This window comes from Hippopotamus amphibius, chromosome 9 (assembly GCF_030028045.1).
Source record: "Hippopotamus amphibius kiboko isolate mHipAmp2 chromosome 9, mHipAmp2.hap2, whole genome shotgun sequence".
In the NCBI taxonomy this organism is placed as follows: Eukaryota; Metazoa; Chordata; class Mammalia; order Artiodactyla; family Hippopotamidae; genus Hippopotamus; species Hippopotamus amphibius.
The window spans coordinates 93,623,995-93,638,639 of NC_080194.1; positions in this window are offsets into that span (position 1 = coordinate 93,623,995).

Genomic DNA, 14,645 nt, shown 5'->3' on the forward strand with positions numbered 1-14,645 from the left:
AAAATATTCTAGATGCTATAACCAGCAGAATGGCTGAGGAAGAAGAACGAAGAAGTGAGTTGGAAGATAGAATGGGGGAAATAAATGCCACAGAGTATGAAAAAGAAAAAAGAATAAAAAGAATAGAAGACAGTCTCAAAGACTTCAGTGATAGCATTAAATGAACCAACATTCAAATTATAGGCATCCCAGAAGAAGAAGAAAAAAAAGAAAGGGTCTAAGAAAATATTTGAAGAGGTTATAGTGGAAAACTTCCCCAACATGGGAAAGGAAATAATTCACCAAGTCCAAGAAGCACAGAGAGTCTCATACAGAATAAACCCAAAGAGAAATACACCAAGGCACATATTAATCAAACTAATGACAATTAAACACAAAGAAAAAATATTAAAAGCAGCAAGAGAAAAGCAACAAATAACATATAAGGGAAAACACATAAGGATAACAGCTGACCTTTCTACAGGAACTCTGCAAGCCAAAGGGAATGGCAGGATATACTGAAAGTCCTGAAAGAGAGAAACCTACAACCAAGAATACTCTAGCCAGCAAGAATCTCATTCAGATTTGAGGGAGAAATCAAAAGCTTTCCAGACAAGCAAAAGTTAAGAGATTTCAGCACCACCAAACCAGCCTTACAACAAGTGCTAAGGGAACTTCTCTAAGTAGGACACACAAGAAAAGGAAAACACCTACAAATACAAACCCCAAACAATTAAGAAAATGGTAATTGGAGCACACATGTCAATAATCACCTTACATGTAAATGGATTAAATGCTCCAACCAAAAGACACAGACTGGCTGAATGGATACAAAAACAAGACACTTACATATGCTGCCTACAAGAAACCCACTTCAGACCAAGGGATACATATAGACTGAAAGTAAAGGGATGGAAAAAGATATTCCATGCAAATGGAAGTCAAAAGAAAGCTGGAGTAGCAATACTCATATCAGACAAATTAGACCCTAAAGTAAAGACTATTACAAGAGACAAGGAAGGACACTACCTAATGATCAAGGGATCCATTCAAGAAGAACATATCACAATGGTAAATATCTATGCCCCCAATATAGGAGCACCTCAATACATAAGGCAAATGCTCACAGCCCTAAAAGGGGACATCGACAGTAACACAATAATAGTGGGAGACTTGAACACCCCACTTACATCAATGGACAGATCATCCAAACAGAAAATCAATAAAGACACACAAGCTTTAAATGACACATTAGACCATCTCGACTTCATTGATATTTATAGGACATTCCATCCAAAAACAACAGAATACACCTTCTTCTCAAGTGCACATGGAACATTTTCCAGAATAGATCGCATCTTGGGTCACAAATCAAACCTCGGTAAATTCAAGAAAATTGAAATCATATCAAGCATCTTCTCAGACCACAACGCCATGAGACTAGATATCAATTACAGGAAAAAAAACTGCAAAAAATACAAACACATGGAGGCTAAACAATTCGCTCTTAAACAACCAAGAAATCACTAAAGAAATCAAAGAGGAAATCAAAAAATATCTAGAAACAAATGACAACGAAAACACAACAACCCAAAACCTACGGAACACAGCAAAAGCAGTTCTAAGAGGGAAGTTTACAGCAATACAGTCCTACCTTAAGAAACAAGAAGATTATCGAATAAACAACCTAACCTTACACCTCAAACAATTAGAAAAAGAAGAATAAAGAAACCCCAAAGTGAGCAGAAGGAAAGAAATCATAAAGATCAGAGCAGAAATAAATGAAAAAGAAAGGAAGGAAGCCATAGCAAAAATTAATAAAACTAAAAGCTGGTTCTTTGAGAAGATTAACAAAATTGAGAAACCATTAGCCAGACTCATCAGGAAAAAAAGGGAGTAGATGCAAATCAACAGAATTAGAAATGAAAAAGGAGAAGTTACAACGGACACCTCAGAAATACAAAACATCATGAGAGACTACTACAAGCAACTATATGCCAATCAATTGGATAACCTGGAAGAAATGGATAAATTCTTAGAAAAATACAATCTTCCAAGACTGAGCCAGGAAGAAACAGAAACTATGAACAGACCAATCACAAGTACGGAAATTGAGGCAGTGATTAAAAATCTCCCAACACACAAAAGCCCAGGACCAGATGGATTCACAGGCGAATTCTATCAAACATTTAGAGAAGAGCTAACACCTATCCTTCTCAAACTCTTCCAAAATATTGGCGAAGGTGGAACACTCCCAAACTCATTCTACGAGGCCACCATCACCCTGATACCAAAACAAGGCAAAGATGTCACAAAAAAAGAAAACTACAGACCAATATCACTGATGAATATAGATGCAAAAATCCTCAACAAAATACTAGCTAACAGACTGCAACAGCACATTAAAAAAATCATACACCATGATCAAGTGGGGTTTATCCCTGGGATGCAAGGATTCTTCAATACATGCAAAGCAATCAATGTGATACATCATATCAACAAATTGAAGGATAAAAACCATATGATCATCTCAATAGATGCAGAAAAAGCTTTTGACAAAGTTCAACATCCATTTATGATAAAAGCTCTCCAGAAAATGGGCATAGGAGGAAACTACCTCAACATAATAAAAGCCATATATGAGAAACCAAAAGCCAAAATCATTCTCAATGGGGAAAAACTGAACGAATTCCAAGAACAGGAACAAGACAAGGGTGTCCACTCTCACCATTATTATTCAACATAGTTTTGGAAGTTTTAGCCACAGCAATCAGAGAAGAAAAAGAAATTAAAGGAATCCAAATTGGAAAAGAAGAAGTAAAATTGTCACTCTTTGCAGATGACATGATATTATATATAGAAAACCCTAAAGACTCTACCAGAAAATGGCTAGCACTAACTGATGAGTTTAGTAAAGTAGCAGGATACAAAATTAATGCCCAGAAATCTCTTGCATTCCTATACACTAACAACGGATGAGCAGAAAGAGAAATTAAGGAAACTCTCCCATTCACCATTGCAACAAAAAGAATAAAATACCTAGGAATAAACCTGCCTAAGGAGGCAAAAGATCTGTATGCAGAAAACTTTAAGACATTGATGAAAGAAATCAAAGATGACACAAACAGATGGAGGAACATACCATGTTCCTGGATTGGAAGAATCAACATCGTGAAAATGACTGTACTACCCAAAGCAATTTACAGATTTAATGCAATCCCAATCAAATTATTAATGGCATTTTTACCAGAACTAGAGCAAGAAATCTCACGATTTGTATGGAAACGCAAAAGACCCTGATAGCCAAAGCAATCTTGAGAAGGAAAAATGGAGTTGGTGGAATCAGGCTTCCTGACTTCAAACTATACTACAAGACCATAGTGATCAAGACAGTATGGTACTGGCACAAAAATCAAAAGGAAGATCAATGGAATAGAATAGAGAACTCAGAAGTAAGCCCAAGCACATATGGGCACCTTATCTTTGACAAAGGAGGCATGAATATACAATGGAAAAAAGACAGCCTCTTCAATAAGTGGTGCTGGGAACATTGGACAGCTACATGGAAAAGAATGAAATTAGAACACTTCCTAACACCATACACAAAAATAAACTCCAAATGGATTAAAGACCTACATGTAAGGCCAGACAATATCAAACTCCTAGAGGAAAACATAGGCAGAACACTCTATGACATACATCACAGCAAGATCCTTTTTGATCCACCTCCTAGAATCATGGAAATAAAATCAAGAATAAACAAATGGGACCTCATGAAACTTAAAAGCTTTTGCACAGCGAAGGAAACCATAAACAAGACTAAAAGGCAACCCTCAGAATGGGAAAAAATAATTGCCTATGAAACAACAGACAAAGGATTAACCTCCAAAATATACAAACAGCTCATGAAGCTTAATACCAAAAAAGCAAATAACTCTATCCACAAATGGGTGGAAGACCTAAATAGACACTTCTGCAAAGAAGACATACAGATGACCAACAAACACATGAAAAGATGCTCAACATCACTCATCATCAGAGAAATGCAAGTCAAAGCCACAATGAGGTATCACCTCACACCGATCAGAATGGCCATCATCACAAAATCTGGAAACAACAAATGTTGGAGAGGGTGTGGAGAAAAGGGAACTCTCCTGCACTGTTGGTGGGAATGTAAGCTGGTACAGCCACTATGGGAAACAATTTGGAGGTTCCTTAAAAATCTACAAATAGAACTACCATATGATCCAGTAATCCCACTCCTGGGCATATACCAAAGAAAACCATAATCCCAAAAGAAACATGTACCATAATGTTTATTGCAGCACTATTTACAATAGGCAGGACATGGAAGCAACCTAAATGCCCATCAACAAATGAATAGATAAAGAAGATGTGGCATATATATACAATGGAATATTACTCAGCTATAAAAAGGGATGAGATGGAGCTATATGTCATGAGGTGGATAGACCTACAGTCTGTCATACAAAATGAAGTAAGTCAGAAAGAGGAAGACAAATATTGTATGCTAACTCACATATACGGAATCTAAAAGTGGTACTGATGAACTCAGTGACAAGAACAATGATGCAGATGCAGAGAATTGACTGGAGAACTCGAGGTTTGGGTGGGGGCGAGGGGTGAAGGAGATGAGACGAAGCAAGAGAGTAGCACAGACCTATATATATACTACCAAGTGTAAAATAGATAACCAGTGGGAAGTTGTTGTATAACAAAGGGAGTTCAACTCGAGAATGGAAGATGCCTTAGAGAACTGAGATGGGGAGGATGTGGCGGACTCGAGGGAGGGTGGGGGGGGGGAGTTGAGGGAGGGAATATGGGGATATGTGTATAAAAATAGATGATTGAACTTGGTGTACCCTCAAAAAAATAATAAATAAAAGAATTAAAAAAATAAAAAAGTAAAGGTTGGACTTCCCTGGTGGCACAGTGGTTAAGAATCTGCCTGCCAATGCAAGGGACATGGGTTCGAGCCCCAGTCCAGGAAGATCTTACATGTTGTGGAGCTACAAAGCCTGTGCACCACAACTACTGACCTGCACTCTATAGCCTGAGAGCCACAACTACTGAAGCCCACACACCTAGAGCCCATGCTCAACAACAAGAGAAGCCACCACAATGAGAAACCCCTGCACACTGCAACGAAGAGTAGCCCCTGCTCACCACAACTAGAGAAAGCCTGTGCAGCAATGAAGACCCAATGCCGCCAATAAATTAATTAATTAATTTTTTTAAGGTAAATGTATCCTGTTTTGGCATACCTCACCCCCTCAAATACCTCTCCTCAGGAATAACCATTGTTAAAAGCCTGTGTGTGTGTGTGTGTGTGTGTGTGTGTGTGTGTGTGTGTGTGTGTAATTATAAATACATGAATACATGTGTATGTTTTTATATAACTGGTATCCTATTACACACACCATTATCAAAATTTTTCAAAATTTAATATATCGTCAACTTCTTTCTATGATAGTCCCTGACATCTATTTCATTCTTTTAACTACTGTATAGTAATCCACTGAGTCAGTGTATCATAATTATCATTTTTATTTATAGAACTATATGGGGTTTGAATTTTATAACCACGTAAAGGATTATGCAAAAAATAGTGACTCTCTTATTTTCTATAATTCTAATTAATCTGTATTTCAGTTCCCCATTTTGTCTGGTGACCAAAAATATAATCTTGTCAATTCTAGTAATCTTACTTTAGGGTTCACTCTGTCATTTCAGATTTAAGATCAGTCATCTCTGAATTTCTTCCTTTTGAATGCTTCTCCACAGAATATCTTCTACATTCTGTGGCTCAAATGGCATAATGCATGTGTGGAGCCTCTGGTCTGTGGCCAGCTGCAGTGCTACCCTCGGAAGGGTACCTCATCTACCTGGATGTTGATCCTCATCTCTCCCACTGACAGCTGATTGTAACTTCATCCACCTCTTCCTAGTTCTGTCAACTTTGGCTTTATGTGTTTTGAAACTATGTTATTGAGTGCACACAAATTAAGCAATATTTTACCATGCTTTTGAGTTGGACTTTTTACCATTACAAAATGAAATGACACACACACACACACATATATATATATTTTATAATACATCTTGTCTTAAAATCTACCCTACTTGATATTTACATATTTATACCAGCTTTCTTTGAGTTAGTGATTACATAGAATACCCTTTTATTTTCACTTTTCCTTGGCTTTTAATGATGAGCATCATTTATAAATAGCATAGAGTTGAAGTTTATTTGTTCACCCATTCTTAAAAGTTCTGTCTTTTGATTATACTACTTAATGATTTGCATTTATAATGTAACTATTTAAATTATTATGCTTATTGTAATTACTGATCTAGTCAGCATTGTCTCATTTTCTTTATTGTGTTCTGTTTCACATTTTCTTTGTTTTTTATTCTTACTTTCTTGCTCCCTTTTAAATCAATCAAGTTTATTCTTATTTCAATTTTTCTCCTTTATTTTTTGCTTTTTTTACTTGCATCTTCTTTTATTGTTGTGTTAAATAAATCATCGGTGTTATTGTTCTACTATAAAAAGAGAGATTTAAAAAATTATTTTATATTCTTTCAAAAACTGAAGATTTCAATATTTATCCTTGATCTCTTAAGTGTATTTAAATTAATACTTATACTAATTTTCAAACAATGCAATAAACTTATAACAGTTCAAATCCATGGGTTCCCCTTCACTCTTTCTGTGTTATTGTTGTCCAATAGTTTACATTTGTATGTTTTAAATCTGACAAGACATAACTGTTGCTTTAAATCAGTACTCTTTATACCTTCTTTATGTTTTGGGCTTTCATCTATATCATTTTCCTTTAGCTTTTCATTTTTTTCCTCAGTATTTATCATAGTATGGGTCTGCTGAAAATGAATGTTTCAGTATTGCATTTTATATTAAAACACCTTTATTTTGCCATATTTTTAAAGGATATTTTTCATGGAGTATATGGTTCTAAGTTGACAGTTCTAATTATTTATTTTAGCACTTTAAATATGTCATTCCAGTGTCTTCTGGCTTTTATATTACATGTTGAAAAATCATCAGTGTTATTGTAGCTCTTTTTTGTCTTTTTTTCTCTAAATGTTTTAAGATAGTCTCCTCATCTTGGATTTTCAACACTTTGACTATTATATGCCTAGATGTAAGGTTTTTTTTTAAAAAAAATGTACTCTGCTTGAGCTTTTTGAGTCTAAAGGTTAATGATTTTCATTAGATTTGGAAAGTTCTCAGTTGCTATTTCTTTAAATGTAGCCTCATCTTATTATGTAGCCTCACTTCTGGCAAATCAAGTACATATATATTACACCTTTAGCCTATGTCCTATATGTCTCTTAAGCTCTATTCACCCTATCCTTCTTCCAGGAAGAGATTTCCAGACGTTTTTTCAAAAAAAAAAAGAAGAAGAAGAAGAAGAAGAAGAAGAAGAAGAAGAAGAAGCAAGCAGATAAAAAGGGTTTTGCTGACTTGGAAAGACATAAGTAGGATTTCTGGAAGGTGTCTGGAATTTGCAGGGTATAGTACTGTAGAGGAGAATGCTATAAAGGAGGAGATTTTTAGAAATCTGCATAGGGGCATTATTTATTTTTCAGCTGAATACTAATTATGCATCATCCTTGATGCTGGGAAAATGACAACTTTTAGTTTGCTATAAGCTAAAAAAAAACTTCAAGAATTCACACAGAACTGGGAGACATTTAAATTCTGGCCATTGATAGTGGAGAGACTTTGTTGAATACCCAGGATATTAAGTAGAGATTCCAAAAGAATCATATCTTGTTAGGAGGTAAATTAAAGATGTGTACATGCAAATCTCTTTAAAATGCCTGAAAAGGATCAGGTCGAACAACAAGTAATTTAGCTGCCTCCCCACCACACCCCCCCCCCAAATAGATGCTCTTTAAGCACACTAACAAAATTCAGTCATTCAACAGCATAACATTCACAATGCTTGGCATCCAATCATAGTTTAATAGACATATCAAGAAGCAGGATAATGCAACTCACAATCATGAGAAAAATTAGTTAACAAAGCAGAGTCAGAAGTGAGAACAATGATGGAACTAGTAAATAATTCAAAACTCTTTTTATTTAAAAAGCTCAAGAAGCCATAATCATAATAATGATACTAACTGAAAATATAAAATAGAAACAAATGGAACATCAAAAATTCACTGGGAAAAAAAATATATGTTCAATTGATTTCCAACAATTGTCCAATGGGGAAATGAGAACTATTTCAACAAATGATGTCGGAACAACTGGATAGCTGTTTAGATAAAAATGAACCTCATCCCTTAACTCACAACATGAGAAAATATTTGTTCAAAATGGATCATGACTTAAGCGTAAAAGCTAAAACCATAGACCTTTAGAAGAAAACAGAGGAGGAAATATTTGTGACCTCAGTTTAAGCAGAAGTGTCTTAGATGGAACACAAACAAATGATAAAAGAAAAAAATTATAAATATGACTCCATCAAAATTTTAAACTTCTACTCTTCAAAAGATTCCATTAAGAAAATTAAAAGACAAGACACAGACCAGGAGGAGATATTTGCAATGCATATATCTGATATAGAACTTGCATTTAGAGTATATTAAAAAGTTTTATAACTCAATAATAAATTTACAAACAATTTTAAAACATTGGCAAAATATTTGAACAGAGCTTCATGAAGGAAGATATAAAATAGCCAAAACCACCTGAAACATGCTCAATAGTATTAATCATCAGGGAAATGCAAATTAAAAACCAAAAAGGATAGTATTTCACATCCATTGGAGTGGCTAAAATTTTAAAGTCCGACAATGCTAAGAGTTGACAAGGATGTGAAACAACTGGAATTCCCACACATTGCTAGTGAGAGTGCAAAATGGCAAAACCATTTTGCAAAAGTCTGGCAGTTTCTGTTTACTTAAATCTGTACATACCCTATAGTCAAGGAACTGCCCTGCTAAGTATTTATATAAAAGAAATGAAAAGATATGTCTACAAAAATTTTGTATGTGAATGTTTATAGCTACTTTATTCACTATAGCAAAAAATGAAAGTAATCTTAAATGCCTACCAATAGGTAAATTATTGTAGTATATTTATATAATGCAACACCATTCAGTAATAAAAAGGAAAAGACTTCTAATACACACAATAATATTGATGATCTCAAAAACATTATGCTGAGAAAAAAAAAAAAAAAGACACAAAAAGATATTTAAAAAATAGCCAAAACTTATCTACTGATGAAAAGCAGATTAGTGGTTTTTTTGCATCTAGAAGAACAGGAGGGGTCATTGTCTGCAAAAAGTCACAAAGAAAATTTGGGGTGATAGAAATCATCTACACCTTTTTTGGAGTAGTGTATATATGGATGTAAATGTTTTTCAAAACTCATGAAACTTTACAAATAAAATGAGTTGCTAAAATGCCTAATTGTATGTAAATTAAACCTCAATAAAGTCACTTTAAATGTAAAAGAAAAAAATTACTGGAAGATCACTCATCCTACAGAGGATTACTTTTTGGATTTGTTAAGCAGGTTTACCTAAGTTTTGTAATACTCTTAGATGTAGCTTTGACTCTTAACATTTGCTACTTACTACTTACAAAGATATAACCTTTCTTAGCTCTTGATTGAAAGCCTTTGGGGTTCACTAAGATATTTCCATTCTGCTTATGTCAAAATTCCAATATTTACCTCCCAACCTACAGCTCTTCTTTCACAGTCTCTCCCTGTGCACGAGTAGTTTAGAAATTGTCCAAAGAAAAAGAAAAATGTTATTTATATTTTCAGAACTCATCCACAGGTCTCTCCTTACCTGTAATGCAATCTTTAAATTAGTATCTCTCTTGGCAGTTCTAAACAGTGAATGTCTCTTCCGTTCGAATGGACCACCATCCTCTGCTTGGGCTCTCTGCACCTTATTTCAGAAAATGCCTTCAGGGACAAAATGAGTACAAATCATAGACTGACTTCCTGTATTGTATTTCTGCTGTGGTTGTTCTCTAATGCCTATGAACAAAAGTTTTTTTTTTTTTTTTTTTTTTTTTTGTCCAGTTTTTATAGTTGTTTATGGCAGGAGTATAATTCCAATATCACCTACTTCATCTTGATTGGAACCAGAAGTCCAGGTGTGGATCTTTTAAAATCAATTCTACTCACAAATAGGGAGTAAACAGAACTAACCATAGAAGAAACAGAGATAAGTAAGGAAACAGAAAATAAGAGGTATATTAGCAATAAGACAAAAGAGAAGAAAAGTTGTAAAACTGAGCATTATTGCTAGTGTATGTCTTTCTTTGGCTCTGGAAACTATTCTTCTGTTATTCTTTGATATTTTCTCACTCTTCTTTTCCATAAATTCTTTCATTCAGAATAGAACTCTATTCACCAAGTCTCAACTTTTCTGTAAGGTTTTCCATCTGTTACATTATAGATGGTTTTCTTGATTTTTACCTTTCAAGTACCCAACTTACTTTGTCCATGTCCATTTTACTATTTACTGGGTCATTGATTTTTTTACAGTTAAGAATAATAACATAGATTTCCTAGTCCTCTTTTTGTTTTTTGATTGCATTCTTTTATGGCTGCAATGACCTCTCAAATGTATATCAAGTTCTCTTCTGCTCTCTTATCATCTCTGTTTCATCTACAGTCAGCTCTGCATATTCACCTTGCAACTTCAATTCCTATCATAGGTTTCAGTCACATATCTAATGGCTGTTTATTAATATTTATGAATGAAGAACCCAGTCCATTTGTTTAGTAAACTGATATATGTTTCATGAGCCCAATCCTCACATTTGCAATAAGACACTGAGAAGACTGACTGCAAATGAGGACAGGCAGAGTTCTTTGTAGGCTATATGGGTAAAGAGTAGGCAAGCAGGCAGGCTAGGAATAGTGAAACTTTCCAAAATAAGGGGGACACCACTCTGGAGATGGAGTAACTTGGGAAGTGTTTTTCTTTTAAGTGGAGCTATCTTTTCTTTCTCCTTACTCATGATCTATTCTATTTCACATTCAAACTGAAATGCTCTCTCCAGGAGGCTTCTAGACCCTAAAGATGTTTTAGTTATCTGTTGGGCAATGTTTTATGAGAAAGTCAGACCCCAGGCCACCGGAGTCACAGAAAATTTATGAGGTAGGAAGTAGATAAGCCATGATGTGAAGAGCCCAGGCTTTGGAAAACAGTCAATAGCTCCCCGCCCTAAAAACAACTAGTCAGTTCAGGACTTTGCCCATTGCTCACAGAGAAAGGTGACTTTAGGAGGAGACAAAGATGGGAAGGGCAGGAAAACCAAAGCCCAAAGTTTGAGTCCACAGCTGTTTGTATCAGCTCCTTATAGGCACAGCTTCTGTGCTCCTCTGATTTTACTATTGAGTACAACTGAACAGAGCTCCAAGTAGCCACAGCTGTTAAGCAAGATTTGTCCAAGGCAATGGTGGAAAGAAACTAAAATAGAATCTTCTCAGTTATTTTGCAATTATATCTATCTACAGCCTCACCTGAGTCTATGCCTTGATGTTTCCTTTTACAGTATTTCCAGGAAGATTGGGGTTGGGGAAAGAGAGTGTGAGGGACCTAGGCAGTTGGCCTATTTTGACAACTTGGACAGTTCAAAGTATCTTAAGGGCCAGTTGCTGACTCTACCATACCAGATTTTATCTGAAAGCCAGATGGGCTGAGTTCAGTGGTTTGGGGCTTGGTCTGGGACTACTGAGACTGTGGGTAACCAATACTACAAAGGAATGTGAGAAATAGCTCCAAGCTCAGAATAGACTAGGGTGTGTCTTGGGTGTGCAAAGCTTTTGGAAAAATAGCCCCATATTAAATGGACTGAGCCTAGAATTTGAATCTAGCTTGGCTGTGTTTCAGAGAAGGGGGCAGGAAGAGTCAGTTTACCTCTCTTTAGTGAAGTCTAACCAACTATACGGTGGAGCTGGGAGAGATTTTAGTGTTGGGAAGGCTGAGCAATGTCTGTTTCTTGGTTTCTTGTGTTTTCAGACACAAATGAGATTGTAGGGTCCCAATCCTTTTAGGTCCTTACAAGTCGTAATGAACAGTTAGTATTTTGATGTCTGTCAAGTGATGTCTTTACCATTTGTAAGACTTCCTTATTGTATTTAGTCTCACTGTGAAGCTGGGCTTCATTTGTCTCCCATTAAGGAAGCCAAAACTTTCATTCCCCCTTCTCTGCATTCCCTGGCAGCCACATTACAGGCAGGTGAATAAGCTCAGCACTTCAGAGGCTTCTGCCCTGAAATTTGGCACTTGAGTGAGTGGCAATACGATGATGAAGTAGTTAGAATTCTATCATGAAGTTAGCAGTGATGGCAGATGTAGTGACAAGAGTAATGTCCTGGCCAGACTGTTTCATCTGCAGAATAGTTATTGGGCTTCCTTCTCCTTGGCCCACTGTAGGGACCTCAGCTCAGTCTTGTTTGTTATCCAAGGCTGCTCTGCCTCTGTCAGTTCTGACGACCTTCTAATAAAACATCATTTTGTTAAGATAGTAAAAATTAGTTTCTATTTCTTACAAAATGACAGCAAACCAACTGATAAGAATGTGCTTTCAAATTGAGAGGCAACAAAGCACAGTGGTTAAAAACATGGAGGAGCCAGACTGCCTGGATTTAAATCTCTGGCTTTGCCACTTACAAGCTCTGTGGACTAGCCTCTGTGCATCAGTTCTTTATTTTTAAGTGTGGATAATAATAGTGCCGATCTCATTGGGTTGTCTTAATGCTTAAAGAGTTAATGTGTGAAAACTACTCAGAACAGTGCCTGGCACACAGTAAGCACACTGTAAATAACATATCTCCAATAAATTATGGAAAAGCTGGGATTGGATATCTAGCCTAGATACAGCAGAAAGCAATGAACATTCTATTACTATTCCAAGATAGAGTTCTAGTTTATGGCACACAGCAGCAAAGCAGTTAAAGTATTACCCAGAGTCATCTGGAATAAAGTGCTCGTGGAGGGCAAAGCTTAGGAGATTGTCATTGCTAATGCAAGGACTACAGGGTAAGGGAGTTACTTATCTTGGCATCTGATGATTTTTTAAAAGAAAATGAAGCATTTAAATTTCTAAATTCTCAGGCTTTCTATGAACAGGGTGAAAGAATATCTTTTTAGTTACATCTTTAGGATCGAGACAAGTGAAAACCAAATTTATCAGAGATTATTTTTTTCCCTGCAGATTGCCAAATTGCAACATCTGCTGAATAAACCAACTTGTAATGTCTCTTCAGTTGAGCCACAGATCAGGAAAGAAGAGAACATTGAAACACTGGATTAGATATATATGGCAGGATTAGGAGATTGCTTGGTACACAGAACCCCTATCTATCACTGAATTTCCTTACTCTTGGAAACAGCCTTCCTGTGCCCGTGTGTGAGATAGTCACCTTACAACAACTAGCCAGTTTTCCTTTTGATCTACGCTCTCTGACCCCTTACAACTCCTTCTTTTCTCCAAAGCTACAATTAAATTAGATCATAGCATACTCTAAGTAGAAAACAATAAATCAAATCAAAGAAGAAAGGAATCTATCCCAAAGAATTGCAGGGCTTTGTTTACTTATATCTGCAAAAGTCTTTGGAATGTGTATGGGAATGAATTTAGAGGGTCCTCACCAAATTGGAAGAAACATAGCTTTAGATTGGACTCAATTTATCAATAAGAATGAATTTACTGGAGAGCCCAGTTTTTGTGTGCTTGCTGGTATGGTTTATAATAGTTTGTATAACAGGTTAGTGAACAGCTATGTTCAGAGCTGACTCTCACAAAATAAAATCAAAATGCCAAAAATATTTTGACCTAATGTAGAAAAAGGAATTTGAATTTGAAGGTATATAAGAAGTCTGAAATAAATTAATCACAATGTCTCTCCCTAAGTCTCTGGGGAGGGCCCAGAAAAAAATCTCTCCTCACTGAAACCTTGAGATAGATATTGGTAAAAAGAAGTATGAGCATCTTTGAGAAATACTCTGGTGGCTGTTCTTTGTAGTCCAGAGATGTTGAGGAAGGTGTTGCAGTTAAAATGGGCTCCCTGGTTTCAGAGTGATGTGAGGATTCCAGAATGGAAAAGAAAAAATAAACTAAACAGAGAAACTTAACTGACAGAGGCAGAATGAGCTTGATTACCATAACAGAAGGAAGTATCATTATGGTAAACAAAATAGTCTAACCCACAGGATCATTGATGGTGGTTGATTGTTCACAGGGTCCTTTGACTGTAAGGACTGGTTCCCCAATGAATGAGGATAGGCTGTGTTAATAAAATGACCCCCAAATGTCAGTGGCTTAGCACTTAAAAGTTTATTTCTCATGGACACAAAGTCTGTTACAGGTCTGAGTGACTGTCTAGGGCTATTGATCATGCAGTGACTTAGAGACCAAGCTTGCTTCCTCTTGTGATCTGATTTCATAGTTTCCGTGGTAGGGGAAGAGACTACATGGAGAACTCATACATGCTTTTCTGGGCTTCAGCACAGAAGTTTCACTTGTTACTTCTGCAGCCCATTGAACAGACTCTAACCACATGGCAGCATTTAACCACAAGGGGGCGGGGAAACAGATGGACCAGGTAGAATATTTGTGAACATTAATTTTT